Source organism: Callithrix jacchus, chromosome 11 (genome assembly GCF_049354715.1).
Source record: "Callithrix jacchus isolate 240 chromosome 11, calJac240_pri, whole genome shotgun sequence".
Classification (NCBI taxonomy): Eukaryota; Metazoa; Chordata; class Mammalia; order Primates; family Cebidae; genus Callithrix; species Callithrix jacchus.
Window position 1 is genome coordinate 55,747,548 of NC_133512.1, and position 26,205 is coordinate 55,773,752.

At 34.2% G+C, this 26,205-nt stretch overlaps 1 pseudogene; it reads right to left on the reverse strand.

The window, feature by feature from the left end:
• Positions 1–16,588: 16,588 nt before the first annotated feature.
• On the reverse strand, positions 16,589–17,107 carry LOC100413455 (NADH dehydrogenase [ubiquinone] 1 alpha subcomplex assembly factor 4 pseudogene; annotated as a pseudogene).
• Positions 17,108–26,205: the final 9,098 nt, after the last annotated feature.

Below are 26,205 nucleotides of genomic sequence, written 5' to 3' on the forward strand. Positions count from 1 at the left end.
TAGAAAATATGAAAGGCTTAACTTTAATAAGTTTAGTATCTAAGAATTGAGATTATTTTTAAAAAGAATTGGATTGTCAAATAAGATTCATAGGAATAAGAGATCAAGCTTTATTAATCATATCGAGAATACAAATAATCAAAGATATAGTCAAATCATGGAGAGGTCTAGCACACTTAGTTGGTCATTCTGAGGCTTTTATTTTTTATTCACTTACCTATTTTTATTTATTTATTTATTTATTTATTTTGAGACAGAGTATTGCTCTGTTGCCCAGGCTGGAGACAGTGGCACGATATTGGCTCACTGCAACCTCCGCTTCTCAGGTTCAAGGGATGCTCTCTCCTTAGCCTCCCTAGTAGCTAGGATTGCAGATATGCACCACCATGCCTGTCTAATTTTTGTATTTTTACTGGAGACGGGTTTCTCCATGTTGGCCAGGCTGATCTCAAACTCCTGGCCTCAAGTGATCTGCCCACCTTGACCTCCTGAAGTGCTGGGATTATAGGTATGAGCCACAGTCCCTAGCCTTCTTTTTTTTTTTTAAGCTGCATCCAAAGTTCTCTGTCCCAGAATACCCACACGGAAGGAGTTATTTAAGTCATAAACCATCTATGTTTTATACTTATATGATTGTAGCTTACATGATATTCCCCAAGCATTCATGGCCTATAAATCTACTATAGATTTAAAGTTTCTTTAAGCAATTCTAAACAATCAGGAACATTTTCTGAGTCTTTTGTAGATAAGGCCTTTCTTTCTATAAAACCATTTAGTTTGTTTTGCATGAAGTCTGTCACTAGCATATTTACAAGAAGAGATAAGACTACCTTCTTTTTTTCTGGTGGTGTCTCCTCCCCTAGCCAGGAGACTAAATGGATTGCAGACCTGACACTTTAATCATTTTTATCCCAAGAAACTAGAGTCAGAACAATGGAATAAAGCTGAAAAAACAATACAAGAGTTAATGAAATAGGAATAAAGATAAAATGGAGAGAAAAGCAATGCAAAACCAACCAACCAACCCTGGTTAATTGAAAATATTAGTAAAACTGATAAACTTCTGGCAAGATTAACAACAATAGAATGAAGACAAATACAGTCAATATAAAAAGACAAATGTACAGATGTGAAGAGATTCTAAGGATAATAAAAGTGTATTTGCCACAATTTTTATCCCATTAAATCAGAAATCTTAAGTTGAATGGATACCGTTCTATAAGAGAACCTGCAACCAATGAAGTCCTGACTAAGAGACTTGAGAATGAGGATTGTGGGAGCTACGCATGTTATTAACTGTAAAATGGAAAAGTAAGACTAAAAAAAAAATGTAAGACTCAAAAACGGGTGAGAAGAAGATGGAATGATTTATCACATGTTCAATTCATGTAGAAATAAAACGACTAACAAAAATCAGGAAGCAAAGAAAAGAGAAGACAGAGCAGAATCTGCTATGATAGCTGGGAGTCAAAGAATGTCACTGATAAATCACGTCCTTGGAATTTCAACATATTCACAAATACATGTACAAACACCAAGATCCTACAGTTGACTAAAAGTATGCAGTAAACTACTAGCAGAGGGTAAAAGATAGGAGTTAATTTTACTAAAGTTCATAGTAGGGAATAGATACATAGGACCGAAGGAAAGAGAGAACTGAGAGCACTTTATAAAAGTGAAATTACAAAATACCCAGTAGAAAAAAATACAAAATCTCTGAAATATCAGAAAGCTGAAATATAAAGCAAAGATGATAAAACATAGTGAAATACATATGTTTATAAAAACAGTAGATACTTCTAGCTTCCAGTCTGACAAAGAACATGAAAGTTATTTTGTCTGTCTTCACAATAAGAGGAAAAAATAAAAATATAAAAAAACAACCTGAAAATCAACAACTCTTCTTAGAGCCGAGAATTGAGGTTGTAGGGGAAACTGCCACCTTGACATTTGAAGAAAAGCAGATACACAGAATCACAGTTCCCCAGGAGCAGAGGCCAAGGAGCAGAAGTCCACAGCTGAAGCCAGCACCTGGTAGGAACACTTAACTGGTAATTGATTAACTGCTAGAGACTGAGCATGGACTAGTTTGAGAACTTAAAAACCCTGGAGGTCCAGCCATACAAAATTAAATACAGTTTAATTATATACTCTAGCATTTATGCTCCATAGGTGTTTACCCAATGAGTTGAAAACCATGGAATAAGCACCACACAAATCTTTATAATAGTTTTCCTTATATTTGCTAAACATTGGAAGCAATCAAGATGCCCTTTAATAATTGAATGGGGCTGGGCATAGTGGCTCATGCCTGTAATCCTATTAGTTTGGGAGGCCAAGGTAGGCAGATTGCCTGAGCCCAGGAATTTGAGACTAACCTGGGCAACATAGCCAGACCCATCTCTACAAAATTTTTTTAAAAAATTAGCTGGGCATGGTGGCTCATGCCTGTTATCCCAGCAATTCAGGAAGCTGAGGTGGGAAGATCCTTTGAGCTCGGGGAAGTCAAGGCTGCAGTGAATTGTGATCATGCCACTATACTCCAGTCTGGATGACAGTGAGACCCTTTCTCAAAAACAAAACAAAAGAAAAACAAACAGAAAACAACTGAATGTATAAACAAACTGTGGTATATCCAGAGAATGGAGCACAGCAAATAACAATAAAAAGAAAGGAACTATCATGCCATGAAAAAACATGGTGGAAACTTAAATACATATTGCTAAATGAAAAAGCCAATCTGAAAAGGCTATATGCTTTATGATTCTAACTATATGACACTCTGGAAAAGATAAAACTAAAGAGACAGTAAAAAATATCAGTGGTTACCAGGGGTTTGAGAGAAGAGAGGGAGGGTTAAATAGAGAAAGCACAATGAAACTTAAGCTTGGTGAAACTATTCTGTATGATACTGTAATGGTGGATACATGACATTATATATTTGTAAAAACCAATTTAACTGTAAAATACAAATAGTGAACCTAAATGCAAACTATGGGCTTCAGTTAATAATGATGTATCAATTGTAACAAATATACCACACCAATGCAAGATGTTAATAATGGGGGAAATCTATGTGCAGGAAAAGAAGAAACATACGGGTACCCTCTGTATTATACTATATGCTCTAGAACTGCTCTAAAAAATAAATTTGATTAATTTAAAAACAAAATAATATAATAAAATATGAAAGAATTCAAACATATCTGTCATAGCAGTGAAGGTAACTTGATTTAAATCACATGCAGGCAAAGCTAAAGTAGTCTGATTTAATGTTAAAAAGAGGCCAGGCATGGTGGCTCACACCTGTAATCCCAGCACTTTGGTAGACCAAGGCAGGTGCATCACCTGAGGTCAGGAGTTTGAGACCAGCCTGACCAACATGGTGAAATCCCGACTCTACTAAAAATACAAAAATTAGCCAGAGTTAGATTTCCAAGTCCCAGAAGAAACACGAGACTTTAGGTAGCCTCATATCCTATGGGAACAGCTGATGATTTCACTGTATCCAGGAATGGGACTAAAATGTCAGGAACAGAGCCCAGTCTGACAAGACCTTGCAGTAGCACTGAGGAATGATTCAAAGGGATTCTTGTGGCTGGCAGTTGGGAACCACAGAAGAAAAAGGAAATCTCAGCAGGGCAATGTAAAGCTGTTCATAACCATAGAGGTCAGAGGTGCCCTTTCTAAGACTCTGGGATGATATGAGCCTGCAGCAGCTTAGATACAGCCTGAGGAAAAGTTAGATGACCTCCAAGATGCTAACATTAAGTTCTATGACCTGATTAGAGAGGAAATTCAGAAAGAATGTTACCATTGTCTCAAGTCCTTTGTGTGCCTCTTCCCGATTCTGTTCATTTTCTCCCCTCTCAGTTATAGCAACTTTCATAATGTTGTGTTCATCATTCTTTTTTCTTTATGCTTCACTACATATGAATGTATCTCTAAATCAACTTTGTTTAGTTTTGCATGCTTTTGAACTTTTTATAAATGTAATTATATTGTATCTACTCAATAAAAGTTTTTTACTCAATATTTAGCTTCTTGGTTTTTATCCAAGTTGATGTATTTGAACAAATTCATTTATTTGCACTGCTGTATAGAATTTTATCTATTTTCTTATAAAGAGCATTTAAAGTATTTTCCTGTTTTGGCTATTACAAATAATATTACTATGAATATTCTTGAACATATCTTCTTCTGCACATATTCAAGAGCTTCTCAGAGGCAAACCTAACAATGGAATTGCTTAGTGTATCTTAGGGTAGATCAGCGGCTGATAGAAACTATTACAAAATCTCACTAACTTAACACTATGAATATTGCTTCTTACTTACTGCAAGCCCCATGTGAATATCCCTGGTTGGTTGGTTCTCTTGGACAGATTGCCACAAGTGGTGCTGCTAAAATCCTCATCATTTGGTGTTATAGCAGCCTTGGAAGAGATCCTGGGGAAGACACAGAAGATCACCTCTTTGGCTTGGAAATGACACTTACAGATTCTGTTCCCACTCAGTTGGCTGGAAGTAATCTCATGATCCCAACTAGATGTGAGAAAGCCGGGGAATCTAGTTTCTGGCTGAACAGCAGCTTCTCAACCACAAATCTACACTACAGAAATGGAGCATAAATATGTAATGGTTCTGTTAATGAGTTCTGCTACAGCTAGGGTATACAGACTGCTCATGTTCAATTTTGCAAGACAATTACCATTTGTTTTCTAAGAGGTGGTAACAATTTGCACCCCATTAGCAATGTAAGAGTTCTAGTTGCTCCGTATCTTATACTGATATCATGTAAGTCACTTCATTGTATAGTTATACCAATTTGTATTTCTTTTTGAAATATGTAAATTCCTCAGAGGTGTTTATTAAATAAATAGTTAAAATAGTTAAACCATTTTATGATGAAGGAAGTCAAGTGTAGATTAAATAATCTATTAAGGTTTGGCCAGTAGGGCCTAGACTTTATTATTCATAGCCCAGACATCTTTTCTAAGGGTTTTAGAAATTTCCATCATAGTCACTGAAAGATTTCTTATTGTTTTCATTTTTCCCTGTAGATTTAAATGCTTAGAATAGTCCCATGTAAATTATTGGCAATCAATATCTATTTTTTGAATGAATAAATGAATTTCTACTAAGCAATCACATTTAAAGTCTTCATCACATCTGGTTATATTATAATCTCTTTTATTTTAGGTTGAATTCATTGGTTTGTAAATAAGATTTGAAAATCACGTTTTTAAAGGGCAATTACCTGATCATGTAAATTGTCAAATATTCATTTTGAAGGAATAAAAAAAACAGAAGTTTATTTGTGTCAAAGTGTGTTGCTTTTTGCTTATTCATTATAGTTATTTATTTTGAGCAAGAAATAACTAGTCTGGCTTCCTCAACGTGCCATGTTTTCCTTCTTACCTAGAGATTAAGCATCACTACCTGAACTACAGAGGCTTGTACAGATAGTGCTTGTTCCCTATAAAACTTCTGAATCAAATACTATACATATTCTTTTTTCCTGAGAGAAATCAGGAGCAGGAAATGCTAAGTTCATGACCATCGATAACATAGAAGGAGAGAAAAGATCAGTATAAATTTTATGGAGTTTCAAGTCTGCTAGTTTTATAGTGAAGGTTCAAAGGGAAAGGGAGTTAGGAAGTACAAGTTAGCGTGTAATAATGGTTGCTTTTTGCATTTTCTTATTAAAGCTTTTCCTCGACTATGAATAGTGGATGATTACAAACAGATACTTTGATTTTCTATAGAAATTACAAAACTACATTTATTAGGAGAAAAAATCAACTTTTCTCTTTTAGAATAACATTTCTTCTTATGTTAAAAAGGGAAAAATACCTTTTCTTTCTTTTTAATGCTAAGTATAATTAAAGAAAGATTTAGATTGCTCAATGTTGAAATGTTCCTAATGCATAAATCATGTTTTGTAGATCAGTGAGTTCTGCATTATTTAATGGTGTGGTAGCATAATCGTCTCAGATCAGTTTGTTCAGTTTGCAAGACCATGAGTTCAGATGTTATGGAGCAGTTAGATTTTCTTAGTTATAAAACAAGGCTGAGATGCATTGGACTGAAGGGGAGTGGCTGATGGATCTACCCTCCTAGGGAGAAGGCAGAGAGAAGGCATGATGAGGGGCACTTTCAGGCAGAGTGAGAGGTTCTGGAACAAGATTTTACAAAGCTCTGGAACAAGATTCTCCAGTGTTTTACGATGGTAGATTTGTGCACTTTTATAGGAATGGATATGTCTTCCTGATAAAGGTGGTGCTTTGGAAATAAATACACCTGGTGTTGGCATAGATTCAGGGAGGTCAGAAGCTGAAGGCATGTAGGTATGAATGAACATGAGTTAATCTTTATCAGCAATTCTTGGTAAAGGGATTAGTTTGCATTCTCATTTAAGGAGAGGGGGAAAGCCTCTAACACTGCATCTACTATTTGGGTAGGAGACCACCATAGACAGCACGGGTATCAAAAAATTCCTCCTAAGCAAGGGAGTCTGAAAGTCATCCCATCTAGGGCCCCTTCCTGTCCCTACCAGAGGCATATGACAGATGCAGGTCTCACTTATGTTTGAATGCAACATTAGTGTATCAGGATAGTGACAGCAGTTCCTCAGTGGTGTTAAAGAGTTTTAGGTAATTATGCAGATTAATGCATTTTGTCATGTAGCGGGCTAATGCCAAACAGAAAATTGCCCTGGGAGTGGTGGCAAATGTAAGAAGAAGCATATCCACTTAAAGGGACCTCTTATAAGCCTCCAAATAGAACATCAGGATGTGCTTTATTCAGTTCAGACAGATTTTCGGGGTGATGCTTACTTCTTGGACCAGAGCTTTCCCTGAGTGATGTGCAGTCCTCAGGGACTCAGATGTAAAACATTCTGAAACTTCAATGCTCTAGCAGGAAGACAAAACATCAGAAATGGGGGAAGGATGAGCTCTGCCTCAGATGGATGGTCTATCATGATAGCATGAATGGAGAAGAAAGAGACTGAAGATCAGAGGAAAAAAAAATCTGACTAAAAAATTTTTCTCCTGGGAAATGTTCTTAAAGATAAATTCTTAGGAAAATGAATACTCAGGGTTAACCTGTCATAAAATTGGATAATTGCAGCACACAGCCTTACCCTCTCTAGAAACATTTTAATTGTTTTCTTATCTAAGAAGATACAGAGTAAGTTTATACAGATGCTTGCAAAGATTTTTTTCTATTTATATCTCCTGAAACAATTCTTCAAACTCTTCGCATCAACAATATTGGTGTCTCTTTAGGAAGCATGTTTGGAACCAATCTCATTGGTCATATTGCATCATTTTCACTTCTGTCCAGACTGAGAAGTAGCACAGTGAATCCATGGGTGGTGTGGTCACTGAATATTTTATCCTAAGCTATAGGTACCCATTTCCATAGCATCATGACAATTTTAATTATTCACAGATGTATATTTTAATATCTTTACAATGTAAGACCTATGCTTGTATTTATTCTTTTATTTTTGTTTCAGTTTTTTTGAGGTAAGGTTTACATACAATAAAATGCATTATGTTTTGATAAATCTACTGAATCATGCAATTCATACCCTTATCAAGATAACAAAAAATATTTTTATCATTCAAAAATGTTCTTTTCTAGACCTTACCACACCATTACACCCTCCCTAGGATACCAGTTATGTGATATTTTCCCCTCTAGTTTATTTTGTCCTAGAACTTAATGAAATGGAGCCATACAGTATGCACTCTTTTGTGTCTAGCTTCTTTTTCTTAACATTATATCTGTGAGACAGTATATATGTCATGTTTAATTGTTGAATACTATTCCATCATATAAATATTCTACAATTTATTTTTCCACTCCCTCATTGATGGACATGTAGATTATTTCCAGTGTTTGCATATTTTGAATAAATCTGCTGTGAATAATCTACACAAGTATTTAAAAGGTAGGTTTTATTTCTTTTGGGAAAACTTTAGGAAGACAATTGTTGGGTTATTGTTAAAATTATTTTGAAAACTGCCTGACAGTACTTCAGTGTGGCTTTATTTTTTTATACCCTCAGCAATATACAAAAGTTTTGATTACTCTACATTTTTGCCAACACTCAAAGTTGTTAGTTTTTTAAATTTTGGTCATTCTAGTGGTAATATCTTACTATGTTTTTAATTGGCATTTTCCTAATGATAAATGCCATTGAGCAATTTTCTATGTGATTTTGGGCAACTTTTTTATCTTCTTATGTTAAATGCTTGTTCAAGTCTTTTGCGTTTTTAAATTAAGTTGTCTTTCTACTATTGAGCTGCAGGAGTTTTAAAACATATACTGGATATAAATCCATTGTCAGATATATGTTATGCAAATATTTTCTCCCAGTCTGTGGCTTGTCTACTCATTTTCTTAATAATGTCTCTTGAGAAGTGTAAGTTTGCTCGTCAATTAAGTCCAGTTTATCACGTTGTCTTTTATTTTTTAAATGTCCTGTTTCCATACTAAAAAAATCTTTTCAAACTCCTAGATAGCAACAATGATCTCCTGTTTTGTTGAGACGTTTTTTAGTTATTCTTTCTTGAATGAGTTTTGACAAATGGTATTTTTAAAAATGTTCTATTTCATATAAATGGTCAAATTTATAGGCATAAAACTGTTTATAATATTTCATTACTATCCTTAGAGTGCCTGAAGGATCTCCTTTGTTTTTCCTGATGATGGTTATTTGTATTCGTTCTCTCTTTTAAAATCAAACTTTCTACAGATTTAGCCATTTAAAAAATATTTTCAAGAAAATAATTTCTGGCTTTCATAATCTTATTCATTGTTTCTCTGTTTTATACTTATTTCAGCCCCTATATTTATTATTTTTATTACATTTTTGGTAATCATTTATAACTTTATTGAAGTGTAATTAACATTTAATAAACTGCACATATTTATGGATTCAAATATGTACATATACACACGTATAAAACCATCACCACAATCAAAATAATATCTACTCATTATATCTACTACCTTTAAGTTTTCTTTCCGTGTGATTCTTCGTAATCTATCCATCTATTCATCCATCCACTACTCTGCTTCCCCAAGGAATTACAAATCTGCTTTATTTTCCCCCCACTATAGCTTATTTTGTTATCTGGAAATATATGAAATGTATGTGTGAGTGTGTATGTGTGTATATAAAAAGTCATACAGTATATTTTTTCTTTTTTTTAACTTAGCATTTTTATCTTGATGTTCATCTATGTTTTTGTGTGTACAAACAGATCACTCTCTTTTTATTGTACCATATGGATATGCCATGATTCACCTGTTGACAGACATTTGTAACATTTCTAATTTGGAGGTTATTATAGTAACACTTCTATGGACATGTGTTTACAAGTTTTTCATATACACATATACATTTTTCTCTTCTGTAAATACTTAGGAGGGGAGTGTCTGAGTCATATGGTAGTTATGTGATCAACTTTTTAGGAAACTACAAAACTGTTCTCCAAAGTAGTTGCTTCACTTTATAATCCATTTATCACCATATGAATGTTCTAGCCATGCAATATTCTCATAAGCCTTGGCATTGCCCGTCTTTTTAATGTTAGTAACATGTATGATATGCTATAGGGACCACAGGTTATTTCCATCTGAAAAAAAATAGTAATTTTGTTCTAACAGAAAGAAAGCTTGGCTGGCCTCAGGCTCTACTTTTGTCTCCTCTGTAGAGGGCAGGAGTTAAAATCACCACCCAGTGCTTTCAGAATTTCAGTATTTACAGAGGGCTCCCTACAATCTCTCCTATTCACATGGTTCATATATCCAGTTTATATTTATATTTCTGTGCTTATCTCTTATGGCTTTCTCATTTGGGGGTTTTCCAGTTATTATTACTGCCACAAACTCTATTGTCTGACTCCCATAGAATTTAATGATCTGGGAAGAAAAGTCAAAATTAGTGATTTTTTATTGTTTGGTCCAGAGTTTTTAGTTGATAACTGCAGGATGGTTATGCTGACACAAACGACTACTCTATTACATAAGAAGACATGCCCATGCCAAAACTTTTTAGATTGAACAGCTCATGCAAGACTAGTTATCAGAATAACCAAAGTTGACTCAGATTGGTGACACAAGTCCCTGAAACTCAATGTAGAAGAGTTATAGCCTGTTTGATATTTTCCTCTTACAAATAAAAACCACTCCATTCCTGGGTTGGGTACTCATCTGGGTCTGGAATTAACCTACTAAACAGTATTTTTTGTGCTGGAAATTTGTTGTCTGAGTTCCTGTAGATTGAGGTACCCATTGTCCACACATGAGAAGCCAATGCAGTGTTTCTTAGGAATGTACCATAAGAGACAGGGTAAACCTTCAAATTAATGTTACCTTTCTATGGATATGGACGAAGTGGAAACCAAGGTGAAACCAAGTTGAAAAAGCAATGAGTAATATTACAAAGTAGAAATGGAGCATTCTCTACAAACTTCTGATCTGCTGAATTTGTTTTCATTTACAGTCCATTGAATTTGATTTGCCGCTATACAGCTCCAGTGGTGACTGACTTAACTTGCAGAGAGTGTTAAGGAATGCAAAAAACTTTGGGAGGTACAGACCAAATTCTGCTTTTACAGTTATTTCTCTCTAGGTCAATCTTACCAATGCAAACAATTGAGAGATCTACTATTAGATCAACAGATCTTCAGTTATCTTTGATATATAATCAGAGTCATTTTTTGTCCAAGGACAAATATTTATTTGTCTTGCACTGATGGTGATCAGAACAGATTAATACATCTTTATGTTTGTATATCTTGTCCTGCTTGCTAATGGAAGACAAGAAATATAGATAAATAGTATAAAAAATGTATACATCGGGCAATGTACCTTTTCAAAGTATTTCGGATGATCTTTCCTTAATGCATCATCTCATATTATTTGGTTTTTATGTGTGAATTGAAAACAGGAAAAGAGACTGGCTGAATTTTGAGTCAGGGCATTTTCCCTGTTAAATATAGTATTCCAATAAATTTAAAGAAATTTTTATTAATTCCCCACTTCTTAGAAACATGTGCCAGAGTTTATAGTTCAGTCAGGAGTCTCTTTTCTTTCCTAATCTTGCTTTTGAACTTGGCAAAGGAATTTTACTGACCTTTATTGAAAACACAGATGCTAAATTGCCAAACGTCCTAGCTGTAGATACATGTAATGTAAATCACCTCTCCTGTTGATTTGAACTTTGAGTCTGTCAGGTTATTGATTTGTGTTTGTTAGCATGAATTTTAAATAGCATAAAATGTTGTTTTCCCAAAATTTTCCTCCAAAAAAGCACCCTTTTACAATTTACTTGTGTTTTAAGAGGTTTTCTTTTTTTTCCCCACAACAAATCACATTTGCTCGACAGTAGTTTATTTTGTTCTATGAAAGCTAACTCTATAACTTTTGTTGGGCCTTTTAAATTATAGAAAATAACTTGTAAGTCCACACTTATTTCTGTTGTGTAAGTCAAAGAATGCAGTGACCTGAGTAGGGATGCAGTGAGTGAAAGAGCAAGAATACAATGGTTCTTTGATAACAACATCCATCTTATTAGAAACATACTTAAGTCTAAGATTAAATAAAAGAGAATCACTCTCAGGATTAGTAATTTCTGCTGATATCCAGAAAAGAAAAATGGCATCATGACATATTTGTGAACAATATTATAGAATGACACCTCATTGAATGTATTTAATTTTTTGATTTCTAAGGAGAAAGTAAAGTTAAAAAATAAAAACCTCACAGAATGCTAAATACTTAACTGTATCTAAATATTCTCAACGTCCTTGATTTTCCAAATTTTCTCTTTTCTGTCATGTCAGTTGTTTCAACTTTCATGGAACTGCCCTGATAGAAAAGCATTCTCCCTCTTTAGAGGTGACAGGATGTCACTCTCAAAATAGAGTAATCCCCAAGTGCTTTCGTTTATAAAGATTGCGCTTATGCTCTATTATACTTAGTGAAATTGTAAGGTTCATATCATCCTCCTTCCAACAGTTCCCATAGTGTCCTTCTCTTAGTTTGGGAGTCTCTTAACTGCAGAGAGCTCCATATTGTCCCTACCCCTCTGCCAGCCTCCGTCAAAACTTTTCCTTTCTACTTATAGTTACCACTGCATAGTGCTAACTGTGTAGTAGCACAGGGCTAACTCACATGATAAATACACTTGTATTTTATGCCCCTAAATAGAACATGAATTAATTTCTAAGGGTGGAAGTCTTATCTTTATCTTCAGTTTTCTTTAAAAACAGGAAATGAAGTTAGTAACGTGGCCCTCTTCACTCTCCTAAAACTGCTCTTGGAAAAACACTGCTGCTCTCCTAATGCTGTGCCTAACAGATAATTTTTAAGCTTATCTTACATGCCATTTCCCCCAGCATTGAGACATTGCTTCCTTCTTTCTGACCATTTTCTTCTCCCTTGGCTTCAGAAACATGACTCTATCCTAGTCTTCTGTTTCTCTGATGCCTCTTTATCCATTTGCTTAGTTCCCTGAGATAGTGGTGATTCCCAGGGTTCTATTCTTGCCACTTTTTTCTTATGTTTTTCTCCCTCACTGAATAAACCAATTTATTTCCTTGTTTCTATGCATTTTCTCATCCTACACCTTCTTGAAATTTTGTCTGTCACACTCATATAGGCCTGTCAAGATTCGGTTGGCTGTCAGTTCCTGTTAATGATGCTTTGAAGCATCATCTCACTTACATATAAAATCTAAAAAATTGAACTCAATGATTACCAAAGGCTGGGAAGGGTGGGAGAAGTAGGGGGCAGGGGGGATGGCTAATGGGTACAAAAATAAAAAGAATGAATAAGACTTAGAATTAGATAGCACAGCAAGGTGACTATAGTCAATAATAACTTAATTTTACATTTTAAAATAACTGCAAGAGTGTAATTGGGTTGTTTGTAATACTAAGGAGAAATGCTTGAAGGGATGGATACCCCATTTTCCATGATGTGATTATTATGCCTTGCATGCTTATATCAAAACACTTCATGTACCCCATAAATATATATACCTACTATGTACCCACAAAAATTAAAAATGAAAAAAAAGTAAAACTTTATAAAAATTTAAACTTGTAGAAATAAGAGTAGAATGATGATTACCAGAAGCTGGGCATGGGAAATGGGTGGGGAAAGGAGAAATGTTGGTCAAAAGTTACAAAGCTTTAGTTAGACAGGAAGAATGAGTTCTGGTAATCTATTGTACAGCAAGATGGCTATAGTTAATAATAACATATTGTATATTTAAAATTGCTAAAAATGGATTTAGGTGTTCTCATCACAAACAATAGGTATGTGAGTTGATAGAGATGTTGAAAGGTGTATGTTGAGGTGATATAGAGTTAATTAGCTTGATTTGCTCATTCCTCAATATAAACATCATGTTGTACCCCATAAATATATACAGTTATTGTTTGTCAATAAACTAAAACTCAAAAAGAAAAAAGCCCAGTTCAGATTAATTCTCTCCTGGTATTTTTGTAGAGCAAATCAACCCCCACACTGTTAAGAACACTGATTTTTATACATACTTCTCTTATTGCTCTTATGATACTATTAACATGTTACTATCTCCAGTGAGCGACTAAAGGGCAAGTTTGTGTTTTATTGATCTTTGTCTCTCCCCCAGTGCCTAATACAGGGGGACCATATTCACTCAGCTAAGCAAGAAAAAGAAATGGTTTGCTTGTTATATCATTACCTCCAGAGTATATTTTGTGAGTGCCAATAAACTCTCTAAGTTCGTTGAAACCAAGAAGGATTAACATGGCACATGGTACATGCTCAATAAGTGTATGTCAAATGGATGAGAGAGAGCATATAAATAGACAGGCAAATAAAAAAGTAAATGCTATTCACCTGTATTGATTCAAACCGTTTTAGACACCATAGCAGTTTACATAGCTACAGAGTTAGGAGGGCATTAGAAAGTTCCAGTTCTAAATGTGTGTAATTAAATGGTACATTTTACCTTGAAATCATCCCATCACATCTGCTTCCATAGCATATAGATTCATGCAAATTTGGTCAAGAAAATACTTCTTCATTTCTACCAATTTTTAAATCTGTATTTTCTAATAGCCTTCAAAAAATTCCACTGGCTATGCACAGTGGCTTATGCAATTTTGGGAGGCTAATGGGAGGCTAACATGGGAGGATCACTTGAGCCCAGGAGTTTGAGACTAGGCAAACTCCTGGGCAACAAACTGAGGCCCTGTCTCTACAAAAAAATAGACAAAATTAGCTGGCATGGCATGGTGGTGCATGCCTGTGGTCCCAGCTACTCAGGAAGCTAAGGCAGGAGGAATACTTTAACCCTGGAGTTTGAGGCTGCAGTGATGTATGATGGTGCCACTGGACTCCATCCTGGGTGGCAGGGTGACACTCTGTCTCCAAATAAATAAATAAATTCCACTGACAAATTAATCATGTCTCCATTGTTCATGCTCTCTTCCCTTATGCTTTAATTTTATGACATTTAACTATTTTCTTTTATTTGAATTAATTTTATTGGAAATTAAATATGACTAGGAAGCAAAAAAGAAATACCAAAGGAGACTACTTCCTCTTCAGAAATAAAATCTGATTTTTTAAATTTGTTAATACAATTAATCTTTCAACATTCAGAAAAGTGCATCTGTACCTAATGGTTAGAGACTTTGGGTAAGATGATAAATAATTATTATATGCAATAATACATATGAGATAATTTCTTAATTTGTCTATCAGAAGTCTCTTGTGAAACTGAGAATTCTTCTTTTTTTTAATGGTATGGGAAGAAGTCCTTTATTTTATCAAGTGATATCACGTAACAGCTGCCTAATCCCACAATGTAAATGTGAATAGAGAAGATAGCTGAGAAATAGAGTGTACTCATATTAGTGACTCAACTAGTGACCATTATGATAAAAGGAATAAAGTTTTGACAGATTTACAGGAGTTTTAAAATGTATTTTATATTGAGTAGCTATGTCATGGTTTCTTAGCAATTTTATTGAAATAAACTAGGTAGTTTGTTCACATAACAAATCTACATTCAAAAGACAGGCTTACAAATTTTCCACTTAGTCTGTTTTTCTGCTCACACCATTACTACAAATGCCTCATTCCATCATCGTGTTGAATTCTTCAGCATCTTCTATATCAGTTCCAGGAGAATCTCTGGGATATAGTGATGCCTATCTTCCTTTAAAAGCACACTGATAACCCCAATACACCCACAATTCACACCCTTTCCCTTCTCTGAAGTGTGCTGCTTTTTGGCACAACAGAAAAAACATACTACTAAGATTTGAAAAATTAAATTCTGGGCCTGGTTAGATCATAAACTACAGAAACCTTAGGTCATATATTCTCCCTAGGTGCTTGTTTCTCTACTGCAAAACATAATTCATATTTGCTTGGTCCTTTGTAGTCCTTTACTATTTCATTTATCTTCAGATAACCCTTAAATTTAAGTAAGGTAGCATTATACTCATTTTATAAAAGAAATTCAATCTCAAAGAGGAAATAGTCTCCCAAAGATCCCACAAGTAGTAATATATTAAGCAGAGCTAAATAAACTCACATACTCTCACTCAAGATCCCAGTACTGGTACATGCCATGCTAATTAGTTTGCTAAAATGGATGAAGCAGCAATTTTTCAAGTCCCTTCCAATGATCTGTTCTCTGCTTCTACTTGAATTTTTTCTCTTGTCTCAACCAGAGTTATCATCCGAAACCATACATAATTACGAAATTTCATTTACCATAATGTTTTGATTTAATTATTCTTTAAATTTTTCTATTTCCATGTTAAATCCAGAGAAATGTTCCTTTTTTGAAAGTTTCTACTGCTGCCTGCCTCTCTGAAGGCCATGGACTTACCTATTTGTCAAAGCAGAAATTTTCAACATTTTGTAAACACACTAATTACTTTTTATAACTGTAAAGACAATTATTCCATACTCAAAACCAATTCAAAATAAAATAAATCCTCAATACTTCTTATTCCCTGGAGTAGTAATTTTAATTAGACTCTATTGATTCGTTATTTTCTCCTGTGTGCCTTTATTTGGGAAATACTGTTACCCTATTTTGCTATCAAGTCTCTTTCCCTAATGAGAAAATGTCAGCCTTAAGAGTCAGGAAAGCTTTTGCTTTCACTATCACATATGAAGAATGAACTAAACACCTAACTTGGAAAGTAGAACTTAAATGAGGGATTCAGGACATTTCCGAAGGTGTCATATGACCAAATTAAAAGTTGGTATGATGTGTCTAAAATAACAAATTAACTCTTACTTTTAATAAAGGTACAGATGTGCTGATTAGTCATGCTGACATATACATATGAAATATGCCTAAACCAAATGAAAAGAAAACAAAATACCTTCTATGGCAATCTTGAAAAGTCAGGGAGCTCAATAAATATTAAGAGTATGCTTCACAATGAGAGAACACTTCGTAATTAACATAATTGAATATGCAAGAAATGAGAAAATATACAGGATGACGGCTGAGGAGTACACATAGGAAATTTTTGTGATTTTCTTCATTTTGATTGTATTACTTTCTTTTCTTCAGGAGGGAAGATCTTGACTTCAAAAGTAACAAAATATTTAAGAATTCAAAATGGTTTTGTTCTAACTGCTATTCCTGCACTATTTTCTCAGCAGTCCATGTTTCTGGACAAAGTTTATGATTATTGAGAAATGTCAATGCTTCTACAATGGAAATTTTGCCTTTGGGAATGCTCTTAATATTTATCATATCAAAGTACTGGCCTTTCAGCAATCTGAATTCCTTTGGCTCTTGACCTGTTTCAGTAGCTTTTACCTGCAAGACACAGGCTCTTTGGAATCAACATACACATCTTTTAGAAATGACAGCAGCTTGTCATCTTTATGAATAAAGTTCTCCTTAATTTCTGGATAGAGACTAATCTGCTCTCGCAGGAGGCTGTTGGTAGAGGGGTGTCTGGGAACCGGAGAGGACTTCATCTTGCTGGTTTCCCATTCTGCTGCGTTCTCTCCTTGAAATTCCTGATCCCGCGAATCACCACAGCCCCCATCTCCTCCTAACATGATTCCCTCAGGTTCACGCCACACGTGGGAACACCCGCTCAGGAAGCCTCCAGCAAACCGAGAATTCTTATAACATTTTATGCAATTAACCGGTCTTTTAACACTGTGCTATCATTTGTAAGAATTATATTAGATACCTTAATTTAAGCCACTCCAAAAATAGCGAAGCTGACAAAAATGACTAATCCTTGGAACATATCATCTTGTATATTCTAAGATCAACCATTCACCCATTATTTAATGTTTGGGAAATAAAAAATTTGAAATAATAAGGTTTTCTCTCTCAACATCTCAGGTTTTGAACATCTTTTGGGAAAAAAGAGAAATTTTATTCTCAGACTCTTCCTATGGTTACAATAAAATCTTTTTCTTGACTTTATTCACTCAGCTAAGAAAGAGAAAATAAAATGGTTTGCTTGTTATATCATTATTTCCACAGTAAATTATGTGGGTGCCAATAAACTCTCTAAGGTCACTGAAACCAAGAAGGATTAGATTGCAACACACAAATAATTTGCTATGATTGCTGCTTATCTTCAAGCACATTCTTGCATATAATTAGTTCCTCTTCCTTAAAACAGTTTTTGTTTTATGCTTCATAACTTCATGTCTAAGACGAGAATATAATTTTCTGAAGTTGATTTGCACAGCTTATCCAGGGAGAAGTAGCAGCATTATTTATTGTATTGGAAAAGAAAGATTCATTGGAAATCCTACCTTTATTTTTTCTTTGAATCTGCTTTGAAGACAAAATTATAAAACAAACACATAAAAGTCCAATTGCTATTTCTCGCAATACTGGGTGAGCGAAAGATGGCAGCCAAAGAAAAGAAAGAACAAAATTGTCATAACTGTCATGGTTAACTTAATAGTAAAGTGCAGGAAAGTTTCCAGAAACATACCAAAGGAGTAAATTACTTTTCTCTGGATACATTCACGGCATAGAAAACAACTCATCATAGAGATTTCCTTTGGGAATTCTCTAATAGATATAATGACAAATCTCATAAGTCCACATATCACCCTAAGATACAGCCATGGAGTTATGCCTTTCTATTTCTGAAAAGTTATTTGCTTAACCCAGTAACTATAATTGGTGTTGCCATGTATTTTAAAATTCTGAACCTTAGTTCATTACAGATGGCTATACTGAGTCAATGCAAAGCTTGAGGAATTGTTCTGGAGATCTAGAAATCTTCTCTCTATGCACTTTCTTCCTTTTCAAGGTGAATTTAATTGGAATTCTGTAAGCCCAATATAAGAGAGTGGGGCATTATTCAGCATTCACAGTCTTTCTAACCCAAGAATGTAAAGTATTTTAAAGACCAAAGTAAATGCAAAATTTGGGTTGAACTCAAGGCTAAAGAAAATGCAAGGAGGTAGAAAAATACCTAAAATCTTGCACCCATTTATTCTTAAGGGCCAGTTACCCTAAATTGAAGAAGGGGAGTGCAAAATGCAGTAAGGCGGTTACCACATTATCCTAAGAAATTTTGATAATTATAGGATTTGACTTATATGAACATCCAAAAATCCAAAAAAAAAAAAAACAAAGAACAAAAATTACCAAAAGCAAGAGAACATAAAAAAACTAATTGTATACCACCAAAATAATCTTAAAAAATAACTTGTAAATCTAATTCCAGTGGAAATGACATAGTGGGCCAAAGAGAAAGATATAAATTGCTACATAATATCAGAAGGGAGTACACTATTATATCCTCTGAAGAGATCATTCAGGAGGCTCATGGAGATGCTTCTCATCCAACTTCCTACAAAGCAAAGTAACAATTTTTAAAATATTTTTTATGAAGGAATAAGTCACACACAGACACACGAGTTATGTTCAATTAAGCCTTCCAAGAATGATTGAAGTATTACTGTGACTGCGAAAGAGGTTAATGTTTTTCTAGACAAAGTTGCCTTAGACATGAAGAATGAATAACTGAAGATTATTTTGTCTAAAAGTTTCATTAATGCATGTAGAAGCATGGTAAATCTTCTTGTATATGCTCCAAGAAAGGAAATTAGATGAATTTTGGGAACATGACCTTACGTTCCTGGTGGGATTTTAAATTCTGGTCTAATTAACATGGCATGGGGTTATCTGTTGGAAAGTCCCCAAAACACATATGTGAATAGGAATGCTTAAGATATACATAATTGTTCATGTTGAGTAAATCACATTATGAGGGCATTAAGTCCCCTAATAAACAGACCGATAGAAAATCACGCAAATTACTTTTTTAGTCAGAGTCTAGAGAAAAAATTATCCAAAGATAAAAAGATAAACTAGTTATATATTCACTTTTCAATTTACCTTTGATGTGATAGATATACATCAGATTTAAGATCAATTAACTAGTAAATACTGTAAATCAGTTTCCTTATAAACACACCAGACATGTGCTTATAATATTTAAAATTAGATTTCTTAAGGGAAATTTGACTTCTATTTTTAAACTGTTTAATTACTTTGAACTACTTGAATGAAATAGTTAAATGGATGTTAGTAAATAATAAAACATGTTACGATTTTGTTGTTTTACATGTAAATTCCTAATGAAATGATATTTACAGAATAAACTTTTTGCTTTGGGGAATTTTTTATGCCAACAATTGTTACCAGTGAGTCTTTGATGAAAACTGAGAGAGGCTAATAGGCAGTAATGCAACAACTCCTCCCTATAGAGTGGATTTAATGAGATTAGACCAAACTGTGATGCCTGTGTACACACAGGCATAACCTGGAAATGTTTCACTAGGCGTGTTACTTTTCATGAACACATTCTTATAAGGTATGTTAGCAAATATGTGGCAGCCTAAGTTCAAAAAAATAAAACTACACAAGCCACATTATAATGCTAAAAGTGAAGCAAAGTCTTGCACTTCGTGTAAAAAATTCAGGTGTGAGCACAACCAGATTGGATAATTTAGACATTTTAGAAAGGGTCACCCAAATCAATATTTTATCATCATTATATAAACCAGATATTTGCCAAATAACTTATTTAATTTGGGAAGAAACACTATAAATTATAAAAATGGTTTAGTAGAAAAGTTATGCTACATGATAGATTCCTACAGGTGAGATAAATCTGAAATGTAACCCTTAAGAAAGTCCATTACAACTTTTAGTGAATACTTTTAGTGACTTTTTGAAAATATTTTCCTATCTGAATGCCACTGAGGCTGTTATTCCCATAATTAAAGTCATGAGTCTAGGTTAGAAAATGTTTACAGCCTGGGAAAAATAAGACATTAATATTCCATAAAGAATTAACTGCTATCAGAAAGGTCACTTAATACATCATGTTTAGGGTTATGAAGGAAAAGAACATCAAGGAATTTTTAACATGGAAATAGAATACAAACTGTAAAATGTCTAGGGGAAGTTGGGACAATAGAAAGACATAGAATGAAGGTTTATGGTTGGAATATCAACTTCAGAAAGGAATCTGAAGATTTATGTGGGAGGAGGGAGAGGAGAGGTGGGAAGAATAGAAGACAAACTGAATCTTCAGAATTGAGTTTGGAGGTGGTCTCTGTCTAACAGTCATGAGAGGAATGAAAAGTTTGACAAGAAAATAACACCTGTTAGAATCTGTCATTAATAGAGTTAAGAGTGGGGTTCTGCAGAAGAGTCTCTGTAAGCATAAAAATCACAAGCAAGATTGACAGATTCCGTTTCCACATAAAGTCTGACAGGTAAAATTTCACAAAATATTAGTCTATGGATGACCAAATTTCCTCCTGCAAAAAACAGGAACCATGCCTGGTTGAAGAAAAGTAAATGGAAGGTGTCCAGTAAAACAGACAAGATTCTGTCACTAGATTTTCACTTCATAGTGACAACTATTAACCAACTGCTGCTTTGAGTGGTTGCCTGGGTTAGGATGTCAGGACGTCAGGACATCAGACTTCACTGAAATCTCAAACAGTACCATCAGGGTATTTTCTTGATTAGTCTATTTTCCTTTTTTGTGGGTTTTTAAGATTTTAATATTATTGGGCTATTCATTCGCCTAATTTCTCTCCTTCCTGCAGATTATTTCCCAATGAAACAATGTTTCTGAGGGATAATATGACTTGATGATATCAATTAGGGGCTGCTCACCCAAGAGGATAATTTCCCATTGGCAAATTGCTGGGCTCTCAGCAAAACCAGACACCTCCCAGGCAAAGAGCTTGAGGTTGACAAGAGCCAATGAAGAGGACAGTTATGTCTAACTATATGAAATGGCCAGACTATGAGCAGGTACATGTTCCTATTATTCTGACAATCATGATGTTCTGCCTAAGGCACAATAGCTTTCACTATAATGAATAATATTGCAGTAAACATTCTGCTTCTGTAATACCTACATCACAGAATTATACAGTTGAAAGAGACCACATATACTATCTAATCCAATAGCTTCCCAATTACTATAACTGAAATCCCTTTTTCCTACATGAAATCCTATGTAGCATTTCTTTGTCCCCTGCACCACTCCTACGTGATGTAGTGCCTTAGTTGTTTAGAGAAAGGAGAGAGGTTTTTTTTTTGTTTTTGTTGTTGTTGTTGTTCTATCTTTCATCCTGAAGGATTTCCTCCATTTTCCATTTTGTCTTGGAGGTGCCTTTCACATTTTTTCACACTGACCTCACTCTTTAAAGTATTGAGCACATGGTTGGAGATGTCCTTCCAATAGGTTTATGTTGGCAATTTCCGAATAGGGAGAGTAGTCTTGATAAACAATCTCTTCAGTAACTCTCATCATCCTCCTTCTCCAAACCTAGATCAGTCATTCCCCAGATCTCAGAGGCTTTTATTTTATTTAGTAAGGTACTTTCACAGAAAGGCATCAAACTTGACATATAAGGTAAGAAAAAAGAATTCCTAACACAGGCTATTTTTATTATTTTCAAATAGTGTAGAATGATGTAGACACAAAATTGCATCTATATCATAATTTTTATTTCTCAAATAAGACAGTTTAGAAAAATATTTACTCTTCAAATCAGAGGATTAAAGCATACATGTACTTAGAGCTCAAAATTGAAATATTTATCTAATAGTTCTGAACATCGTGTATGTAAAAATCATTTGTTGTTGTTGTTGCTGTTGGTTTGTTGAGTGATGGGTTGGGGCATGGGGGTGTTCTCCTAACTTGTGGTTGTATTTTCTACCATCTCAATCCAAAATAGAAATTTATATTGGAGAACACAGAAATATTATATTTTCTTGCAAAGATGGTCACCTAAAACTAATAGGAAGATTTTAAAATGTTGAGTACTTAATATTGTCTTCAAGTGAAATAATTAGACAAAGATTTGTTTTCTTTTTTTTTTTTCTTTCTCTGGCTCTTTCTCCTTTGTCACATTAACTGCGTTTGTTTTTCATATAGCTCAGTGCCTGCCAGTTAGTCATCTATATATGGTTCCTTTGGAGCAAGCAAATAGAATATTTTCTTGGCTTTTGTGCCTGGCAGGAGCAGGACAAGAAAATAATTCCAGCACAAATATTTGGCTGTCTAGATCTTTTCCACAAAACAAAAATAGAAAATAGAAAAATGTTAAAAACCTGACTCTCAGGAGCAGCTGTCTGGCAAACTTTATTACATCTGCAAAGTAGTTTTTGAAGAGACAATCCCAGGAGAAGCCATCCCCCTTGTTTACGAGGCTTACCGGTCAAAATGAAGTTATCTTGCATACTTACTTGGCTTTCTCCAAACACCTAGTAGTCACACTAGATGACTGGTAGGCAGCGGCTTTAGTATCCAATCAAAAAAGATACTCACACATCTCAATTCTTACGTATGCTTTCCATATCTCCGAGCTGGGCTACACAGTGTTCAAAGCAAAATTCTCAGTGTTGAAATTATTATGCCGATGTAGGCATATAGTACTATTTCCCTCAAGTGAAGCAAAATAATTTTATGACTGAATCAATATAATGCCCATACATAAAAATGAAAAGGAAAAATTTCAATGATCAAAATCAGCATTTCCAAAACTTACTTGCAAATTAAAAAGAATTGACTAAAGTCAAACAGTATAACAAGAGTTGTAATGCAACCTGCAATCTTGAATTTAGGAAAATGCAGAAGGCACTGATAATACATTTGACACAGCATGAGGGGAGAGATTGTATGTTTTCTTCTTGCTTGGGTACATCCCCTCATCTGAGGCAATGAACAGCAACCTGCTTGAGTGTGGTGTGCTGCAGCTGGAATCTCAGAACAACTTGGGTGGTTGTTCAAAGCACTATAAACTTTTATTGTCACATGAGTCCTTGATTTTGCAGGATTATTAACCCAGCAGGGATTATGGAAAGGAGTAAATCTCTGGTTTGATCATAAACCCAGTTTGTTTCACACGTGCCTTTAAAATATTTGCCATCCCTTTACAAATATGTTTTTAGGATTAGCATGGCAGATGTCATGTATCCGCTAAAACTGTTGGAAGGAAGGAACTAGAAACTAGAACTAGGAGTTTTAGTTAGAAGAAGAAAGCATTTCTAAGTGTGAAGTACTGACTATAAGAGGTCAAAATTATCCAGAGTGAATAGCTGCAGACTTGAACTTATAGAAAATTAATATTAGTGTTCTCTTTTTAATTGATTCAAAGTAACTTATTTATTATCAAGTTTCAACTGAGCCTAGAATATGTCTCCAAGGATGAAAGACTGGAGTCCCCCCTCACATATGGTCAATTTTATCTCTAGGTTATGTAGGGCATCATATAAGCTCTTAGACTGATCTAAATACAGAACTTTGGCTATTAGCTCTTATTTGATTTTCCAGTAAAGTTCTTCATATTTGATATGGGCATTTCCCTGTCATGCTGCTTCTTCTAGCATTAACTGATGCTGCACAGGTTAACAGCATTCCATTGTTTATTATCTTTCATTAATAGACTGAAAAACGCCTCTTTTTCTATCTCCTTCAGGCAAGCTATCTTCTCTCTAATACACACACACACACACACACACACACACACACACACACACACATATGTATTCTGATTATGGTAGTAGTTGTTTCTTAAAAATCTCCCTAAAATTTCTTAAAATCAAATTGATTAACCATTAACAGGAAAAAAAAAACTCAGACTTTTTTTTCTTTTTTAAAAATTTTATACCACAATTCAGAATTCAGAGTATTACTTTAAAGGGAAATACTAGAGACTTTTCAACAAAAGACAAGAAAGCCCACTATCAGCATATCTGCTTAACATGACATTGAAGCTATTATCCAATGCAATTAGAGAAATCCATTAAAGGACAAATAGTGAAAGGCAAGAGATAAAACTAGTGTTATCGGCAGTTGATATGATATGACTGAACTTTTCAAAATCTAAGAGAATTTATGAAAAAAAATTGTTTTCATCTATGAGAATTTAGTAAAGGAGAAGGTTATAAAATTAGCAGACAGAAATTATTAGTCTTTATGTATAACTGCAATAGCCAGTTAGAAATATGAGAAGTCTCATTTATAATAGCAAGCAAAAATAATTAAAAGGAAACATAGTTAAAGCCTTAACATAACAATACCTTTAAAAAGCCTTAACCTTAAAACGTTACTGAAAATTACACACTATACTTTAAAAAGATTAAATTATCATGTTTTCAACAAAATATTCAACATCATAAAAAGATCCATTGACTGATAATTCAAATAAATTGATAAAAAGAATTCAAAAATGTTTTAAAGTAGAAACGATTATTAAATTGATATGGAAAAACAAGCAATAACAGTCATAATAATGACAATTCATGCAATAAAAACAATTCATAATAAAAATTCTCATCAAACTAAGTAAAGGCAGAAACTTTTTAATGTGACAAAGAACACGCATGGGCAGTGGGGGAGGGGGTTTATAGCTAACATCATACTTAATACAGAAATACTAAAGACTTTTTATTTGATATTAGGAACAAGGCTGGGATGCTTACTCTCATTTTCTATTCAGTACTATCCTGGAATTCCTAGTCATCGTAACAAGACAAGGAGAAAAAATAAAAAGTAGAAAGACTGAAAAAGAAGAGGTAAGACTGTCTTTATATTCTGAAATAAGATTATTCATCAAGAATTGCCAGAAAAACTTTGAAAAAAAAAAGCAATGTCAGTGAGCTTGCTTTTGTAATTTAAAATGTGAGTCGATGCATGAAGAAACAGAACAATGGAAGAGAACAGGAATTCCAACAACAGATTCAAGTAATATAGAAATGTAGTATGTTTTATAAACAGGCATTGCGAATCCCTGGGAAAAAGAGGGACTTTTAAATTTTTATTTATTTTTTATACTTTAAATTCTGGAGTACATGTGCAGACAGTGCAGGTTTGTTACATAGGTACCCATGTGTCATGGTGGTTTGCTGCACCCATCAACCTGTCATCTACATTAGGGGTTTCTCCTAATGCTATCCCTCCCCTACCCCACTACCCCCCAAAGGCCCCAGTGTGTGGCATTCCCCCTCCTGTGTCCATGTGTTCTCATTGTGTAGTTCTCACTTTGCATGGTAGTAGGGAACATAAAAAAATGACTGTTCAAGCTAACATCAAACAAAGCAATCTTTGGGAAATAAAAATAATCATTTTTTCCATTACTTTTAAAAACACTTTTCTCAAAGCATTGAAAATTCTCTTAATGTGGGTTATAAGTGTACAAAAGAATAAAAATAGTAAAAGCAATATTTATTTGGTACACTAACTTAAGACCTTAGAAACATTGAGAAAGTTGAGTACCTTTATAAACATTTATCAAGAGTTTTTTTTTTTTAACAATGTTAAGCTTCTTATTGGCATATAACTTATGAAATATCACTGAGAGTTCTAATGTGATTTTCTTTTTCTGGCATCAGTTTTTATGGTACATTTTCATATTTTTCATCACAACCATATTAGTCATTTATGTCATGAAATACCTTTGGCTGTGTATGTGCAATCTCTCAACTGAGAGAAATGTCACCATTCCCACAGTCAGCTATTCCTTCTATAAATCCATTTATGTTTGATTCAAATTTACTTACAGTATTTTCACTTTTTTATCTCATTTTCATCTTTGTTGGCCACTTCTTTCTCAATTATTCATTTTTGCA